Source organism: Cryptomeria japonica, chromosome 11, assembly GCF_030272615.1.
Source record: "Cryptomeria japonica chromosome 11, Sugi_1.0, whole genome shotgun sequence".
Lineage (NCBI taxonomy): Eukaryota > Viridiplantae > Streptophyta > Pinopsida > Cupressales > Cupressaceae > Cryptomeria > Cryptomeria japonica.
The window spans coordinates 710,614,326-710,635,481 of NC_081415.1; positions in this window are offsets into that span (position 1 = coordinate 710,614,326).

Here is a 21,156-nt window from a genome sequence, read left to right on the forward strand (position 1 = left end):
CCGCGTCAAATTTCTTTTGTACCAATTTTTTTTTTATGGTCTCCTCTACCAAAATAGATGATTTTTCTTCATATGATGTCGGGAGAATGTCGAGCCTTCCATCTTCGAGTGCCTCAGAGAGGTTTTCACCCTCAGATGCATCCTTTATTTTTACTTTTTTGCGGTTAGATAGTGCCACAATGTGATTTTCACCATCAGACCCATGATTTGTTTTTATTTTTACATTTTTGCGACTGGAAGGCCCAACACCCTCACCAAAATATGCCATGTTGTTGAGTTCTATAGTGTATCCTGCCTTATGGTCCCCAAGCAGAAGATCATCTCATATGCCTAGATAGTTGATAAAGGATTCATCATTTTGGAATGTGTCAAATTGTACAGGTCCTTCATGGTCCTAGTCAATAAGTTGACGGTGAGCAAGGGGAAGGCCTTCAATGTTTTCAAAGTCAGCAAAACTAAGGGTGAAGGTGCAGTTATATTCAAGTATGTCGAGGTCATTGTTAGCACTCTCCTCATTTGTCTTGATCATGAACGAGTCCAAATTATCATCACTAAAAGCGCATTCGGGGGCGGGTGTCCTCATCCTTCATGATTTCAACCTAGAACCTAGAGGCAAAGACTGTGTGGGGTCCTCAAGGGTTGTTTCTTGACCAACTTTGATTTTTTATAAAATTCCTCTTCTTCTATGGGTTCACTTGGTTCCCTGAATATCTCAATGAGTTCATAGTCACTAGAGGATTTGTCCAAACCCCATTCCCATTCATTAGAGTCAGTGGAATAGCGGTTCTCTGGTTGATCTTTGGAAGCCTTTATTTGTAATGCTTCTTCTGCCTTTCGAGCATTTACGCTGGAAGATATGAAACCAAGCCCTTTTGAGCATTCTTTTTTAAATGTCAATTTTGGTTGCAAAGGTTGAATGATACCTTCCTTTCTTAGGCCGAGAGGACTTTTACCGTCATACCCAAACTTTTGTAGGATCTTGAATCCTTTGCCATATTTTTCACATGGTATGGTGATGTGATCTTATGTATCATCTTCAGGATCTTTGTAAAGCATTTTGTATAAGTCTTGTTCTTCCATTTTACCCCACTTTTGGAAGATAGTAGGATCCCATTTGAGTGTAATGATAGATACCCGCTTAGAAGGGTGTGGTCGTCCATATTCTTTTGGTGAACTCATCACTTGTCGTAAGAACATGGTTTGATTCCAAGTGTATTCACCCATGCCTTTGTCTTGATATTTCCCTTTAAGCTCACCTTGTTCTGATGTTGAAGGCTTCAATGATTCAGGGTCAATGTATGCCGAAGAAGGGATAGCTTCCCTATTATTTGGAATGATTGTATCAGCTTTTGGTCTCAAGTTATTGCAGTATATAAATGGATTAGGATCACCATTAACTGTTACTTCAACTCCATTGTGAGGAAACTTAATGCATTGGTGGTATGTAGATGGGACTACCCTCATCTCATGAATCCAAGGATGTCCTAGCAATATGTTGTATGTGAGATCCAGGTCTAGGACTTGAAAAACCACATCTTTTGTAACTAGCCCAACTCTGAGGGGCAAGGTGACTGTGCCCTTGGATGAACGCTCTTCATCATCATATGCTTTGGTGGTAACTTTTTTTGTAGCGTTCATAGCTTTGTCTAAATATCCCAATTGTATTATTGTGTGCAAAGTACATATATTGAGACCAACTCCTCCATCTATCAGGACTCATTTTATTTGGTTCTTGTGTAGGAAGGCTTCAATGTGTAAAGGTGCATTGTGTGGTTGACTTACAGAGGCATCATCAACTTCGGTGAATGTAAGGGAATGTGGAACGGAAAGGTATCCCACCATGGCTTGAAACTGGTCCACGTTCAGACCAATGGGGATGGAAGTGTCTCTCAAATTTTTGTCAAGATGAATTTATGTGCAGGGGATATGCATAAAAGCTCAAGGATTGAGATAAGCGCAGGTGTCTTCCCTAACTGTTCTACAAGGTCATACTTAGGTTTAGTTGATGAGATGTTTTTTAGCTAGAACCCCTTGCAAAGTGAATTTACCTCGATGAGTTGTGACATTTCGGAAGAAGATCCAATTCCTTTAAGGACAACCTTGGGTCTTTGAATAGAATTCTCAGGCATTTTGTCCTTGATGATAATGGTAGAGACATAATTTTCCATTGAAATGTGATTAATCGTTGAATCATAGTTATAGGATGCTCTGGTATAGTTGGTCTGCTCATATGTGGCTTTGGCTTTTCTCTTGTCTTGTTTTGGGAATGGTTCTTTAAACATTTCATGTTCTTGATTGGATGAGTGTCCCTCGATCTCAATGTCACCTCTATCAATAAGATCTTGTATGATGTTCTTCAGTCGATGACGTTTCCTATTTTATGTCCTTTGCTCTTGTGAAATTCACAATACTCATCATCATTCCACCAATTTGGTTTGACCTTTGGCTCATATGGAGGCAAATCTGGAATTGTGATTATCTGGTTTGCTACTAGCTCCTTGAAAGCTGACTCAAGTGGTTATCCCAATGGGGTATACTTCCTTCGTGATTTTGAAGTTGTTTGAGTATTCACCTGATTGTTTGTAGAGCTTGATCGAGAAAAAAATGATTTTGGGTCGTATTGTATTGGCATCAACAACACCATCATTGACTATTTTTTCGTTTTTATTCCAAAATCTTGGCTTGTCTTTTCCTTTAAAGTCCTCTTTATTTTCTTTGAATATCTTAATGATTCCTTGCTTAATTAGGATTGATAGAGTTCACCTAGCCTTCTCAACACTTCTCTAAGTTGATGTTGCTCAATTTCCCCAACTCACCAAGCCTAGATGATTTCTAGACCTACAAGTCCTTCTCAATCTCTTCTAGGGCTTGATCTTACTCACTCCAAGGTGTTTTCTTCAATTGTCCTTGCTAGGAACCCTACCAATTTGCTATGTTTCCCATATGCTCAATGATGGCTTCTTGGCTCAAATTCATCAAACTGCCCTCCAATGGTTTTGAGATGTTGCAGAGGTGTAGAGGGTTATTCTCTCATGTTTTTAGATGGTTTCAACGTCCATTTGTGGTTTGCAATCCAAAGGTTTCTTACCGGTTTCAAAAATTAGTCTAGAAAAGGCTACAAGGGAAAGAGCCCCAATTAGGCCTCCTAGAACCGATTTTTGAGGTCTTGGGATAAAATGATCCAAAGGACCCCCAAAATAAAATGGATTTTCTTCAAATATTCACTCAACCCCAAATGATTTCATTTGTTTTAAGCTTCCAACCCTTCTTTTCATACACAAACCCCAAAATGAGAATTTCAAGGGCTTTTAGGCACTTGACTGGCAACAACAAGTAAATCTTGTCTTTGGACCTTCAAATGGAACTCTTGAGGCTTCCTCCTGCACAAGAAAACCTATATTATCCTATTACAACTTCCAAAAATCTTGGGACTTTCATTTACATTCACCTCTGCAATTTGTGCTAACTTTTCATCTTGCCAACCCTAGTCGAGTTGCTCCTGGGCTCGCTTAGGGCAAGATGCTAAAAATATCAAATGAAACTTTCAGACCTTCTCCTTTCATATGTAAAATTTACAATGGTATTCCTACCATGTTCCAAAATTCCATGATGAACACACGGTGGGATTTTATGGGGCACCCATTTTAGCAAAAACTGCTAATTACAAGCCAAAACTGGCTACTTGTGAATCAAATCACCTAAACAGTAGTAAATGCTAAATAAAAAGAATTAAAATGAAAATCCTACATTGAAACACACCACTAAACCTCAATCCATCATTGGATCCATGGATTCAATCCATTAAACCTTCAAAGAATGCAAAAATTAACAAAAACAATGAAAAGTGCAGTCCAAAATCTTGTATTTTGATTATTGCTTCCAAAATCCAAGTACACAAACCTTGGTAAACATGAAAGAGAGTTTTTATATATCCTTCCCATGTGTGGAGTCCTTCCATGGCATTGAGAAAGCCCTAGCTTCAATGTTGAACCAATTTCAGGACAAAAATTGTCATGACAACTTTTTGCAACTTTGTGTTTTTTACATTTTTTATCTCTCCAACCTAAGAGACCTATTCCCAATCATCACATATGAAATTTAAAACATTCCTAAGACCTATTTGACCCTCTCTAAGGCTCTTGCCAATATTTGACACTTTTGACAAACAAAAAGGCCAAAAAAACTACTCAAACACACTATTTACACAAAAATGCAAACCTAGGTAAAATGAACTCCACCTAGGCCTACATTGAAAAATTACACACTCTTGGACCCTCCTGGAGTCCTTATTCACTATTGAATTGGCTAGGGTCAGTACAAGCCAAAATTTGTAAAAACAAGAAAACTAGGACTCCTACACCATTCTCCCTAACAAAAAGAGATCATGTCATCTCTTGAGGAATCAGTGTTGGATCAATTCCAAGCTTCTAGAAATCCAACTCCATCACCCATGTAGCCTCAACATCATCCATACCTTTCCATTTAATGAGGTGCTCCCAATAGGCTTGATTCCTAGTCTTCTTGGCAATTATTGAAATTAACACCTTCTCGGTATTAGGATTAGGCTTGGCTGGTAACTGAAGGTTATGCACATCATCTAAAACTTTTGAGTGACTACATTCTACACCTTGGACTGGCCCCTTATATGCAACCAAGTCTGCTATGTTAAAAACTGGTGACAAACCAATATCACTAGGTAGATCCACCTTGTATGTATTTTCACCATACTTAGCTAGAATGGCACATGGACCTATCCTCCTCATCTGGAACTTGTTTGGCACTCTGTGTTGTAGCCTTGCTTTGTTCAAGTGCACCATTACAAGATCTCCCACTTGAAATTGTATATTTCTCCTCTTTTCATCAACTTTTTGTTTTATTTTGCTTGTGTTCTCCTTCAAAGCTTGCCTAACTGATTCATGGACCTCCTTCATGGACTTAGAAAATTCCTTTGCATATCCAATTCTAATTGCTGCACTTCCTAAATCCCTCAACTCAAAAATGCCTCTTGGGTGCACGCCATAGACTACTTCAAAAGGGCTTTTACCGGTAGTCCTACTTATGGTGTCATTGTATGCATATTCAGATTGAGCAAGTACTTGATCCCATGTCTACCCATACTCCTTGGTAAGGCATCTCAATAAGTTTCCCAAACTTCTATTCACCACCTCGGTCTACCCATCTATTTGAGGATGGTAGGCTGATCCAAAAGAGAGGTTTGTGCCAAGCTTTTGCCATAATGTTTTCCAAAAATGACTCATAAATTTGGAGTCCCTATCTGAAACTATACTTAATGGTAAACCATGTGTCCTTACTATTTCCTTAAAGAACAACTGAGTTATGTGGCATGCATCGTGAGTGGTCTTACAAGGCACAAATTGAGCAATTTTGCTAAATCTATCCACAATGACATAAATATTGTCATATCCTTGCTTTGTCTTTGGCAAACCTACCACAAAGTCCATGCTTATGCATTCCCAAGGTCTACTTGGGATGGGAAGAGGTTGATACAAACCGACATTTGTTGAAGTACCCTTGGCTTTTTGGCAAACTATGCAAGTCTCCACATACCTCTTCACATCTTGATTCATCCTTGGCCAATAATAGAATCTCTAAACCAACTCTTGAGTCTTATTGACTCCAAAATGACCACTAAGGCTGCCATTGTGTTTCTCTTGTATAAGATTTTCGCTCATTGAGCCTTTAGGAACACAAAGTTGTCCACCTTTGAACAATAGCCCATTTTGCAAAGTAAAATCTGAGTACTCACTATGGAAATGATTTTGATACTCCTTGCACACTTGGTAGGAACTTGAGAAGTCTTCATCCTCTACATACAAGTCTTTAAAACTATCCACACCTATGCTTCTCAACTGGATTTCTTGGACTGTCAAGATCCTCCTACTTAGTGCATTAGCTACCCAGTTTTGCTGCCCTTTTTTGTGCTTAGTGGTGAATGTATAGGCCTGCATATTCTCCACCCATTTCATGTGTTTGTGACTAAGTTTGTCTTGGGAATTCAGAAAACTCAATGCTTGGTTATCCGTGTACACCACAAATTCTTTGGGTAAGAGATAGTGTCTCCATTTTCTCAATGCTTTCAATAAAGCATACAACTCAAGGTCATAAGAGGAGTATTTCCTCTTGGCATCACTTAGCTTATCACTATGGAAGACTACTAGTCTTCCTTCTTGGCTTAGGACAACACCTACTACAATATTGCTTGCATCACACTCCACAATGAAAAGTTTCTCAAAACTAGGCAACACTAGCACCGGTTGAGTAGATATTTTCTCCTTCAAGGTTTCAAAACCTTTGTTTGCTGCTTCATCCAACTGAAACTTGGCCTTCATACCACCTCTAACGGTGTCTAGCATTAAGGCACATATAGCACTGAATTGCCTAATAAACTACCTATAGTACTGGGCTAATCCATGGAAGCTTCTCACCTCTATTGCTGATCTAGGAGTGGGCCAATTTACAATGGCTTCAACTTTGCTGAGATCCATCTTGAGGTTTCCTTGAGATAACACAAAACCAAGGTAAACCAATTCCTGCTTAACAAACTCACATTTCACCAAATTCATGGTTAGCTTTTCATCATATAATCTTTGTAATACATCTTGCAAATGACTAATATGTGCTGCTCTATCCTTACTAAAAATCAGAATATCATCAAGATATAATGCCACAAATTTACCTATGAAGTCCTTCATCACCTCATTCATGAGTCTCATGAAGGTTCTTGGAGCATTGGATAAGCCAAATGGCATTACAAGCCACTCATAAAGACCTTCAGTAGTCTTAAATGCAATCTTCCATTCATCACCCTCCTTAATTCTAATTTGATGATAGCCACTCTTAAGGTCAATATTGGTAAAGTACTTGGCTTCCCCTAAACAATCCATTAGGTCTTCTATTCTAGGAATAGGGAACCTATATCTGATGGTGATCCTATTTATGGCTCTAGAATCAGTACACAGCCTCCAAGTACCACCTTTCTTTGGTGCTAACACGGTAGGGACAACACAAGGGCTAATTCTTTTCCTAATTAGGACTTGATCTAAAAGCTCTTGGACTTGTTTGGCAATCTCAATATTTTGTTGAGGAGTCATTTTGTAAGCTACCTTGTTAGGTAAGGATTCTCTGGGAATGAAATCTATTTGGTGGCTAATGGCTCTTTTGGGAGGTAATGCAGCTAGTTGCCCATCACTTACAATGCCTTTGAACTTCTCCAACAAATCTTTCACTTTTTTTGGTAGAACTTGATGCTCTTTCTTGCCTTCCTCTTTAGGCTTCATCACTAGTGCAAACCCTACACCTTCACCTTCCTCAAGTGTCTTCAAGAACTGCTTTTCACTCACCAAAAGGAAATTAGGACCTGCTGCCCTTTTTTCACCTTCCTCAAGGATAGACTGAATCTTGAATGTGACTCCATCTTTCTTGAATGAGTATGCATTCTTGGCTCCATCATGGATAGCTTGTCTATCAAATTCCCATGGTCTTCCTAATAGAAGATGGCATGCATCCATGGGTAGGACATCACATAGTAACATGTCCTTATACCTTCCAATGGTAAAATCCACCCATGCTTGCTCATTAACCAGAACATGTTGGCCTTTGTTCAACAAAGTGACTCTATAAGGATTGTTATGAGGAATCCTTTTTAATCTGAGCTTACTCACTGCCTCTTCTAACACTATGTTGTATGTGGATCCTGAATCAATGATTACTTTGCATACCTTGTCCATTATTTTGCATTTGATCCTAAATAAGGACCTTCTTTAGCTTGGTTCTTCACTAACCGGTTCCTTGATCAAGGTTCTCCTTATCATCAAGTTGTCACCTACCTCTGACTCTAGGCAACTTCTGATGTCTTTCTACTTGAAGACTCTTCTTGAAGATAACTCACTCTTCTCTCACCACCTTGTGACTTCTCTCGACACCTATAAGTTAGATGACTAAGTTGGTTACAATGTTAACACTTCATTGTTGCAAAGTATGAGGAACCTCTACCTTGGCCACTGGATCTTTCTCTAGAACCACTATTGGATCCCCTTCCTCTATTGAATCCCCCTCTACTAGTGCCACTCTCTTGTTATTATGTGAGTTTAGACTCTCCATGTGTTCTTTGTTCAGAACTCCTTCCTCCAAAGCCTCCCCTATGGCCTATATTACCCTTTCCTCTACCCCTGCCCCTATTGTTGCTTGAATCATGTCTTCTTTTTAGTTTCTCATCCACCTTAAGGGCAAGTTGAAAGGTTTGGTGGACTATTTTTGGGCTCATCAAACTAATTTCTTCTTGGATGTTCCACTATAGTCCATTGAGATACCTAGCAACCTTGAGACTTTCTTCCTCAACTGCTCGGGATATAAGGCTGAGTTTTTGGAACTCCTCCGTATAGCTGCTAACATCAAGGTCTTTTTGTCTTAGGTTTTGTCTCTTCCTATGTATTTGTACTTCATAGTCCTCAGAGAGATAGGCTTCCTTGATTTTAACTAGCATTCCCTTCTAAGAGGAGATAGGTTCCTTGTCTATTTTCTTCCTCTCATCTTACACAAACTTTCACCATGTGAGAGTAGTTCCTCTCATCCTAGATTTGGCCACCTTGACCTTTTGTGCCTCATTTATACCTTCACATTCAAAGTGGTTCTCCATGCCTTCTATCCATTCTAGGACCACTTCCACTTCCATCCTGCCAGTGAACAATGGTACTCCTTCTAGTGACTTCCCACTCATGGCCTTCAATGATTTGATGAAGGGTTCTTGCTCCAAAAAAGGATTAGGTGTGGGTACCTTATCAACCTCAGCCACATCCTTTCTCTTCCCTTCTACTCCTTCCACTTTTACATACACTTATTTTGCCTTGGTCTCAATATCACCAAGCTTACTCTCCAATCTTTCCAATTTTTCCTTCAGGAGCTTGTTCTCTTCCTCCTGATCTTCCACTTTCCTTGCTAATTCAAAATTTGTCACCATGTTGTCTCCAACTGAATCTCCTAAAAACAAGGACATCAACTTTACTAGCCGAAATCTTGTAGGCTCTGATACCAATTTGATAGAGTTCACCTAGCCTTCTCAACACTTCACTAAGTTAATGTTGCTCAATTCCCCAACTCACCAGGCCTAGATTCTTTCTAGACCTACAAGTCCTTCTCAATCTCTTCTAGGGATTTCTCTTACTCACTCCAAGGTTTTTTCTTCAATTGTCCTTGCTAGGAACCCTACCAATTTGCTATGTTTCCCATATGCTCAATGATGGCTTCTTGGCTGAAATTCTTCAAACTTCCCTCCAATGGTCTTGAGATGTTGTAGAGGTGTAGAGGGTTCTTCTCTCATGTTTTTAGATGGTTTCAAGGTCCATTTATGGTTTTCAATCCAAAGGTTTCTTACCGATTTCAAAAATTGGTCTAGAAAAGGCTACAAGGGAAAGAGTCCCAATTAGGCCTCCTAGAACCTATTTTTGTGGTCTTGGGCTAAAACAATCCAAAGGAACCCCAAACTAAAATGGATTTTATTCAAAGATTCACTCAAACCCAAAGGATTTTAGTGGTTTTAAGCTTCCAACCATTCTTTTCATACACAAACCTCAAAATGAGAATTTCAAGGGCTTCTACGCACTTGACTGGCAACAGCAAGTAAATATTGTCTTTGGACCTTCAAATGGAACTCTTGAGGATTCCTCCTAAACAAGAAAACCTATACTATCCTATTACAACTTCCCAAAATCTTGGGACTTTCATTTACATTCACCTCTGCAGTTTGTGCTAACTTTTCATCTTGCCAACTCTAGCCGAGTTGCTCCTAGGCTCGCCTAGGGCAAGATGCTAAAAATATCAAATGACAGTTTATTACCTTCTCCTTTCATATGTACACTTTACAATAGGTTTCATACCATTTCCCAAAAGTCCGTGATGAACACACGGTGGGATTTTATGGGGCACCCATTTTAGCAAAAACTGCTAATTACAAGCCAAAACTGGCTACTTGTGAATCAAATCCCCAAAATAGTAGTAAATTCTAAATACAAAGCTTTAAAATGAAAATCCTACCCTGAAACACACTACTAAAACTCAATCCATTATTGGATTCATGGATTCAATCCATTAAACCTTCAAAGAATGCAAAAATTAACAAAAACAATGAAAAGTGCAGTCCAAAATCTTGTATTTTGATTATTGCTTCCAAAATCCAAGTACACCAACCTTGATAAACATGAAAGTGAGGGTTTATATAGCCTTCCCATGTGTGGAGTCCTTCCATGGAATTGAGAAAGCCCTAGCTTCAACGCTGAACCAATTTCAGGACAAAAATTGTCATGACAACTTTTTGCAACTTTGTGTTTTTTACATTTTTGATCTCTCCAACCTAAGAGACCAGTTCCCAGTCATCACATATGACATTTAAAACATGCCTAAGACCTATTTTACCCTCTCTAAGGCTCTTGCCAGCATTTGACACTTTTGACCAACAAAAAGGACAAAAAAACTACTCAAACGCACTATTTACACAAAAATGCAAACCTAGGTAAAATGAACTCCACCTAGGCCTACATTGAAAAATTACACACTATTGGACCCTCTTGGAGTCCTTATTCACTACTGACTTGGCTAGGGCTAGTACAAGACAAAATTTGTAAAAACAAGAAAACTAGGACCTAGGTGCTCCTGCACCAAGGACCTTCTCTGTTGCTAAGCCTTTCTCAATGACATCCTTGAAAGTGGACAAGCAAGATTTCATTAGATCATAACCAATTTATTTGTTAACATTCTGGGTGAACATCTCTACCATTTGTTTTTGTGGAATTTCACAAGAGCATCTGCTGGCTAGATTTCTCCATCTTTGTAAAAATGATGAAAAAGACTCTCCATCCCTTTGTTTGATGTTGCACAAAGTAGTGACTGATATGTCTATCTCTATGTTGTATGAGAAATGTTGGATAAATGCCTCTGCTAAGTCTCCCCATAGCTTAATTCTAGGGGGAATTTGGGAGAACCATTCCATAGCTTGATCACCTAAGCTCTATGGGAATAATCTCGTGAAATATGTTTCTTTTGCTGCTACCTCAATGCAAGCTGTGAAAAACTGTCTTATATGTGCCTTAGGATCTCCTTTGCCTCTGTACTTATCGAACTTAGGTGTCACAAAATGTGTAGGAAAAGGAGGCATTGGAATGTTTTTGTTGGATAGGGACATATGTCTCTCATTGTGTAAGCTAACTTTGGTGTATTTATGTCCTCCATTTTCTTTTGTAAGTCCTTAATTTGCTGCTCCAAATTATTCTTAGGTGGAGATTAAATTCTTGGACCATACCCCATGCCTGAACCACCGGGTGGAGGAGGAGGAGCATGTCGCATATATGGATGGTATTTATCATACACATGCTCATATGGAGGAGTTCTATAATGATGTTGCGTATAGGAACCACCTAGTATAGAGTCATAATGAGGAATGGAATGTCTGCTTTGTCCATGTATATCATACTCTATATGCATGTCATGAGTTTGTTCTAGTGTGTTGCCCAAAAATTTGACATGGGGTTTCCTTGTATCCAAATTTTGAGCATGCCTTTGAATATCCAATTGCTTTGGTGGTTGGTCCTTAGCATTGGCATGTGATTGAGTATATTTTTCTGCATAAGACTTCCATAGTGGTCTGCGAAGGTGAGTGTCATATGCTTGACCCTGTGTATGTGGGACCTCAGGTTTTTGAAACAAAGATGATGGTGATTCAGGCATAAGATGTGGTCCTCTATTGCCTCCACTATTAGGCCTCCTTTGATCCATGTTGAGGTGAGGTTGTTGCAAAGGTCGATTTTCCATTATTTGAGACATGTCTAAATCATGAGGGATCTTGGCTCCACTTTGTGCCATCACTTGTAAGAAATATTGTCTATCTCTTCTCATTATTTCCTCAACCAATCAATTAAAATGGGGATCCATAATGGATTCTTCCACTTCTGCTAAATGTATAGAAAATTTGTCCATATTCTCATTGTGTGTATCATTATTGTTTGTGTTATCCATGTTCTCAATATTTAGAATGTTTCTATAAGCATCCATGTCAGGTAATGTGGTATGATCAGAAATGAAAAAGAAATCATTTTCATACTCATAAGTAATCATGTTTGTGGACTCTTGAGCCTCTTTATCTTCTCTCCTAGATTTTTGGGAACAGGTTTCAACCATGAACTAGGTATTTACCAAGATGTGTGAGACTAGATGAAAATGGAAAGAGTATGGAAGACCAAGAGTTGGATGGAATGTAAATGAATCTAGGGTGTTTTTGCAATGTCCAAAGTGTAAGACCAAGTATGTATGTAGTAGAGTAGGTGTGGCTTCCAAAGAGACCAAGTATGTAAGACCAAATGAGACCCAAAGGTGATAGACCTTGATGAGGGACCACTTAGCAAAATTTTATTGTATGTAGTGTGCTGACAAAGCAAGATGAGGACAAGCAAGTGACCTTTTGACTCAAGTTTAGACAAATTTTAATGCAATGTAATGTGTAAAGCAATGATGGACTTTGTGAGACCCAGAAATAGGTTGAATTCTAGATAAAAACCCAAAGAAATGACCTAGGAAGCTCAATAAGTCTAAAATTGACTGCTCTTGTTTGCTGGACTGTAAATTTTTTTCAATTCTGAACACAAACGTGCATGTATACTTCACAAATGCGGTTAAATGACATAGACGTGCTTCTATACTACACAGACGCATTTCTGAAATTTTGTGAATGCAATTTTCTTTAGGATGGCACCGATGCATTTTTGTACTTCACAGACGTGGTTAAATGACACATACGTGTTTCTGTCAGACATAGACGCATTTCTGGAAACTGAGTGCAATTTTTTCAATTTATGAAGTTTCTTGTTGTGACCAAATATGAATTTTTGATGTATAAAAAATGTTTTGCATACACTTGAAGACACAAAAGACACAATGTTTTGATGTTTGATCTTGAATGTTTGAATGGTCAAAATAAGACAAGCACAATTCTTATGGCTGGCCAAGACAATAGTTGTTGATCCCACATGGGGTTTCCCCCGAGGCTACGCTATTTAGAGCGGATACTTAGATGCTTGACCCCACTAGCACCACCCTCGGCACTCACTTCTCTGGGGAAGCCAAGCATCAGTCCCCATGAAAACTCCCTATGGTGAAATTTGTATCTCTACTAAGAACCGTATGTGTGTGGGCCACTCCAAAGGTCCGACCTCCTACCCCAACAACTAGAAGTATTTTGGCATTCTACAACAAATAGGTGCTAGTAAGGGAATCCGCTCGTGTGGCCATACATGTGGCACTTTTAGCTCTATAAATATAGAAGGCTCCCAACCGATAGGGGTTACGCCCTACAACTGATCAAATAAATTTGATCAAACGGGTTTATGGGGAGACATAGTGTCGATATGAACTAATCAGCACATGTTACCCATGGCTTTCACCATGGATACAGTTGCTTATAGTGGTTCAGAAGAGGATGGTTTTTCCTCGCTACCACTTGGGTCATCCTCTTCTCACTAGTAGTCCTAATGACCACACGGGGAGACAAGCCCTCTAGAGATTAAACAAAAAGAGCCTATTTCTCAAGACACAAAAGACACTGGTTCAATTTTAGTGCACCAATTGAAGTGTTTGGTAATCTATGAAAACAAGGCACACAATAAAGATCAAAAGAAAACCCTTGTCAAGGTCCTACAAGAAAGATTTGTTAGTAGTTTGGATTGTTTCAAATGATTACCCCTTCCTGCAAGCACACAAGTTAGGTAAATTTTAGATCCAAAAAGACTTTGTGAGATAGGGGCCTTCGACAAAATGATTTGCTTTCAAGATAAGTTGCTTCTACCCTTCCTCTGGTGGTTATGCAGCAATTTGTTGATGACACCTGTATACGATGAAAATGGATAACAACATATTGAAAAACTAAATGAATTCAACCACGAAACCCTAGCCTAACAATCAACAAAGATCCACCATAACATATGAAGATTACCTAAGACAATGCAAATCAAATGAAATCACAAAGATTATATCATCACATATCCAATAGGGTTTGGATCTCCATTCTTCCTATCTCCATTGATCTTGCTTGATATATTTGCTCTCGGATTTTATGTGTGCACAAGATCTCAACAAAGAATGGAAATATGGTTGCAAGTAGACTTGATCGCATATGAAAGTTTGAAAGCGTCCATTAGTTGGGGCTCGATAATGAAGGAAGCATCTCCTTATGTAGAAGATACTATAAGAAATGGAGGGATAAGATTAAGAAGTGTACAAGATAAATGGTCGGCTATGATTAGAGGGTAGGTAGAGAAAATAAGAAAATAATGAGAGTGTAGGTAGTGTAGGAATTAAGAGATGAATGACATGTGTCATGGGTAGAAAAGGCTAATGAATTAATTAAATAAATAAAGATTCATTTAATTAATAGAGGAAGGATCAATTAAATAAATAAGTTATTTATTTAATTTAGGAAAAGGGTAATTTAAATAAATAAAGGTATTTATTTAAATGAGAAATAAGGCTAGAAGAGGATAAATGAATTAATTAAATAAATAAAGATTCATTTAATTAATAGAAGAATTAGGCTAAAAAAAATTAAATAAATAAAAATATTTCTTTAATTAGATAGGACAATTTTAGGTGTCTACAGTAACTGGTATGTAAAGTTTGTGAGTTGAATCGGTGAACTAGTGTAAAGGGTCAAACCCTTCTATGTAATGTAACCGGTAAACCCTATCAGCTGTTAAACCCTAACTAATCAAGTTTGTTGGTTTATTATCTGATGAGTGGTAATGATGGAGACATGTGTGATTATTGTACGAGGATAAATTCAAATTGGTTTGGTGTGTTTTCTTATTGTCTAGGGAAGGAGCAAAGTGGGTTGCATTTAATGCACAGTGTGTGATGAGTTACAAAGTCCAATTGAATGGTGATCATGGAGCGGTTGGAATTGTCTTGAAGAATGTGAAGAGTTTGTCATGATTTCTAACGATCAAGATTGAACCGACTTGTTTGTAATCTCAATGATGAGAATTAGGTTTTTGTTGTGTTACCGACCTAATTGATTTGTATTTAAGATCGATGAAGTTGTGTGTAAAGGTTGTTGGAAAGATTGGTAGAAAACCTGTTGAGTGTGTGGTTGCCCAACCAGTGAATGGATCTGCACTTTGAGTGAAGGCAGATTGAAGCTTAGAAGGATCTGATCAAGCAAATGTAGTGCTACTCAGACAGATCAAGAAAACCTGTTGTTTTCTAACAATTACAGTAGAAGTAAAATCCCTTAACCGGGTAAGCTCTAACAAGCTTGGTTACTCATTAAATCCTCTAACAAGGTTGTCCATGAGCTTGTATTCTTAAATCCTCCAGTGAGGTTACTCCTAACAGGGTATTGTGCTTCTAACAAGGAATATTTGTAAATCCCTTAACTAGGTGATTCCTAACTAGAATTAGTTCTTAACAGGACTTATTGTAAAGCTCTAACAGGCTTTGGCTCCTAACAGGGAAAACTTCGAAAGAGTTCAAATAGCTATCCTTGTGAGTCCCATCTCACCATGGTTTTTACCTATTTGGGTTTTCCACGTATAAACATTTGTGTCAAGTGGTGAATGCTTTTGTGGTTGTGATCTTATTTGTTGATTTGGTTAACTTCTGATAAGGCGTGTTAAGATTAAGCATTGTTGATGTTTACAAGATTAGAGGTTTTTACTATTAAAAGTTGTCATAACAGTTAAATCGGTTAATGTCAAAGTACTCCTAAGAATATTGATCTTGACTGAGATATGTTTACTTTGTTTGACTGAGTTTGAGCTTGGGAACTTTGTATCAGTTTTTCAATATATTGATTCACCCCCCCCCCCCCCCTCTCAGTATTCTACCGGATACTTATTATTTCATCATACCATCACTTCAACTTTTTGTCACTAACCTCACCCAAAAATGACATTTGTTATTTTTTGTTTAGCCTAAGAGGAGTATCCACTAAAATCTCATAGCTCACCACTTACTAGAATGAAAAATGACAAGTCTCCAAATATCATAATTCAATTAAAGGTTAATTCACATTTGGTTAGCCTAATACCTCACACAATTGCTTCTCTAGAATTTGTGAGAAAAATAATCAAAGCCTTGTTCTCCCTATCCTTTCAAATCTATCACCCCCACTGGATAATAAATGGTCTTGGAAAATAGCACTATATCTAATGATTCAATTGTCCCCTGCATCATATGGTCATGGATGACTCACCATAGTGTCAAGTTGCCTAGAGAATCGGCCAACTCATTTCCCTCTTGATAGAAATGGGATATCTTACATGCTTCAAAAAAATAATCGCCTCCCAAATTGGGTCGAGCCACTTTCAAACTTTTCAAATTAGTTTCATATTCTATCTAATTGCATTGATCGGAATGAGCGAATCTATTTCAAGATGCAATCTTTTTTCTTTTAATTCTATTCCACAAGTTAAACCAAGTAAGGTCACTTAGAATTTTGTATTATTTTTGGTGGTCACTTCTAGATACTCCTTTTCACATACCACCTTCCTATTATGATCACATGCAACACATCCAACCCCACTTCTCCCACGGTTTCCCTTCAAGGTACCATCAAAGTTGAATTTCACCCAACCTTCCTCTGGAGCCATCCAAGTTACTCCAATTCTTAGGTATCAAGGAGGATCAACCCTTCCAACCCCATTAATAAGAGATGTATCTACTATTGGAAACCAAGAACACTGAGAGGGGGGGGAGTGAATCAGTGTTCTACCGGAATGGAGAATTTTAACCTTATTAATATAACAACTAATCAATCAGTAAACATGAAAGCATATAATGATAAGCAATAATGTAATCACAAATATGAACACCATAACACCATAGATTTATATGTGGAAAACCTCAAAGAGGAAAAACCACGGTGGGATTGGAGACCCACAATATCTATCCACTGATCAAATGAATAAATATTACAATAAGGGGCCTGCACATGCAGGAAGGCCAACAGCCTAGAGTACACTGCTCATCACAAAAGGAGTCTCGCTGAATACATAAAATATCGGACAACAATCCAGAATGAAGATTGAACTGCAAGTATAGCATCTCCTTTACCTGAGTACAGTTCCGGTTAAGCTCAATACCAGAGGCCTAAAACCTCTTACATAAACCCAACTTGATCACCAATGATCGACCAAATCCTCTGCCTGAATGATTATTACATTATTCGCTCATACACATCCTCACATATCCCATACCATATGATCTACAATGAGATCTTACATCATATATATACAAACCCTCAACCACAAACAATAAGGTCAGCCACCAGGCAATAAAACAATTATATAATTACAAAACATGTCGGCAAGAGACCAAATAAATAATATCCAACCCATAAGACATCTCAGAAACACATCGATAGGTCCAATCCACAGGCTACATTAAGCCGATCCATAACCTAGACAATATCAGGACCCAATATAGGTCCACACACGCTAAAGAAATGATCCCAATCAACCAAGTCTCAAACACGATCACCATCAACATCCTGAATCTTCACTAAAAGCTGCACCAGCACCACTTATGCATAACATCAAAGATCTTCAACAAAGCTCTGTCGGTGAAACCCTCGTCGAAACAACAAACCAAGCTTGCTAGAAAGAAGGATAGCATCTGATCACCATATCAAAACCAACTAACTGAACATGGCCATGAATAAGCCCATTCCATAACCCAAACATACCAAAGCATACTGAATGATAATGATCCAATCCAACCAGAAACCAAACAACCTACCGGGACCAGAAGGATACCGGTAAAGCAACCAAAACAACTAGTGTTGACATCAATGACAAAACATCAATGCAACACATAATCAATTCCTCCAAATGGCCAACATCTACATGATTATTGCATATTTATTCATGAAATTTAGTATATTGTCTTACACAAATGATATTCTTATACACTTACATATATATATATATGATTTCCTCTTCCTTCTAATTTAATACACACCTTGTATGCATCCAATTAGATGGAAGCTTATATTATCACTAATTTATGTTGATATTTCAATTACTGATTAATTCTACATAGAGGTTCATCAATAACTTATATTTTCATACATTCATAGTTTATCTCAACATCAACCATATCATATCCTAGATCATTTTGTGACACATAGGATTGATCCCACACAACGTGAATTTGACCTAGAATTTTAAATAATTAAAATTGTCATTCAAAACTCTAGTACTTCAAGGAGCATTCAATAGGAACATTAAAAGGAATACTACTTGCATCAAAATTTATATCTAGGGCATTGCATTACTTGATTGTTATTTGCCAATATTCAAAAAGGTTTTAGAGTCTTAGTCGATCACTCAATGGGATTAATATATGAGAACTTGACTCTATGGATCTAATAATTTACCCAAGGTATTGTTGCACATATGGATGTATTTGTTGTCATTGATTTCAAACCTTTGTCAATACTATATGAGCCAGTTTTTGCTTGTGATCCAGATTTGTATATGTTCAACTAATGAATGGTGTATCAAATTATTGGTTCGAATGTCTACTTCTATGATGCTATGTTAAATAATTGATTGAATATTTACGTTGTGTTGATGAAATGATGTAAGGAGAGGATTTGTAGTGTTTCTAGAAGTCCAGTGCTTCCTACCTAGTCCGAAAGTAATTCTATTCTCTTTTGTGTCTACTCTGGTGAAACTTATTGTGGTCTAAAATGAGTGTTTGTACCAGATATATCTATGATGATCATGTTGTCCATTTGGATTGCTTTTCTAATCATAACTGTGTTGCAAATCAAGATGTTGTAGATCTTTTGGGGTGAACCATTTTCATTTACGTCTAGAATAAGGCAGTATGTGTTTAACGGATCAAGTATTGTACTAGTTTGTGCATATTGGTCTGAGTGGTTGTGCATAAAGGTTTTTGGTGTTGATTGGAAGGTGTGCCAACTTAGTGTGAACCCTCACACATTTTTTTAACCTTTCAAATGATGTATTTTTGGGTTCATGCTATGTATACATTTCATATTATTTTGGCTAACCTAGCGAGGCTTACTTTGGATCCAATTGATATATATTGAGTGAATTGGTTGTGTTGGAGTAGGGGATGATAAATTCAATGTGAAAGTGGTGTGTAAGTGGTGGATGTAAAAGTGGTATCATAAAGGAAATGAAAATATTTGGAGATGTATTGAGAAAAATAAATGAGTATACATTTTGAACTGTTATCTGCATTCTAACAAATGCTATTTTGTATACCTAATTTGATCTACTATTTATATTGTGTTGTAAGAGTAGTTTTATATCTTGTCCTAAAGAAGTAATCTTCAGTTGAGAAAGTCCCTATTTGTATCGTTCTTGAGCTTGTGCGCCTCTGTCAACAAGTTAGCAGTAGTGACCTCTTTTGGCAGGAAGCCATGTTCATTATAAAACCATTATTATATATATTGTGAGTTTGAATCTCATTGTGGTTTTTCTTAGTTTGGGTTTTCCATGTAAAAAATCTTAGTGTTCTTGTGAGAGTGTTTTGGTGATTGAGTTGTTGACTTTCATGCGCATGTACTGGGATAATTGTTGTTGCTCAAATAACTTAATATGACCAAGTTTTTGTGAATGTTGATTCAATGCCCCCCCCCTGAGCTTGCAATAGTGTTCAACAATTGGTATCAGAGCTTTGGTTCCTCAAGAGTCAACTTAACCGCTAAGGTAGATCTTGGATTTTGAACAAGAAGAATTGAATGAAATGGATCGAAATGGATGGAACGATGTGGATGGTATTATTGACATGGAAGGTGAATCGAGATCTACTTTGGCAGACCTGGATGATAGCAGAGAGAAACAAAAAAAAGGCAGTTGATAATTATTTTTTTTAAGAACCGTACTTGATAAAAGAAGGTCGTAGATGAATTTAAAATAAATCTTAATGAGAAGATTAGAGAATGTTTGAAGCTTGAAGAAGTTGTGAAACTTAAGGAGGAACTGAAAGTTGCAAGAGATTAGATTGATAATGGATTAAAACTCAAAGGTGGCAGTGAAGTATTAGATGTTATGAATTCTCAAAGACATATTAGAGACAAGAGTGGACTTGGATTTAAAGAAGGTGAATGTTTGAAAAAGGATAAAGGAAAAGACAAGATTAATGATAGCAAAGATCAAAAAAGCCAAAGCTTTTGAAACACAAGAGTTGTCTGGAGAGATCCTTATGCTCCTATCAGGGTATTCTTCTTTTAATGGTAATTGTTTTTCATGTAATGAATTTGGACATAGAGACAGTGATTGTAGATTTCAAAATATAAATCAATATATTATCATAAGATGCTACTCTTGTAATAAGTTTGGGCATAAGACTACTGAATGTAGAAGCAGGTTGATGAGAAATTTATACAAGAATTTAAGTTATGTTCACACTTTAACTCAAGTATGCTATGCTTACAATCCATATAGACACAAAGCTTTTGAATGCAGAACAAACAAAAGATTCAAAAATAAAAAAATGAGTGGTGGCAAATCTCAGAGAGGTTTGGTATGTCATAATTGTAACAAGATGGGTCACATTGCGAGACATTGCAGAATCAAAATTGAAAAATCTAATGGTCTAGAAAGGAAGATTGATATCAATAAAGAAAAGGAGAAGATGAAGATGAAGTAGGTGAATAAATTTGATGATAAGACTAAAGAAAATATTGAGGATGGATCCACATCTTCTGTGGGTACAAACCCTTCTTCTGGTAATTATCTCAAACAACTATGTCTGAGGGGGAGATTTTTAAATCATATCTTTCATTCCTTCTTGGCTTTGTGTTGGGTTTCTCTTAACATTGTAGAAGTATGAAAGTGATTTTCGGTAGTTTCTAATCAATTTTGATGGTTCAAAACTTTTTTTCTTACTTCGAGTATACAATATCATCTTTTTGAGGAAACCCTAGATGATATTATATATTGCTTCTTCAAAATACATTTGTGAAATTGCAATCAAAGAGTAGTAGATTGCAAGGAGAAGAGAAGAAGAATTATTCAAAGGTGTATTTTTGTTGTTCCTAGCAAAGTGGTATGTAAAGAAGATATTTTCAGTTACATTTATGTTTCTTTGGAAGAGTGTGATCACATCAAACATAATAATTTC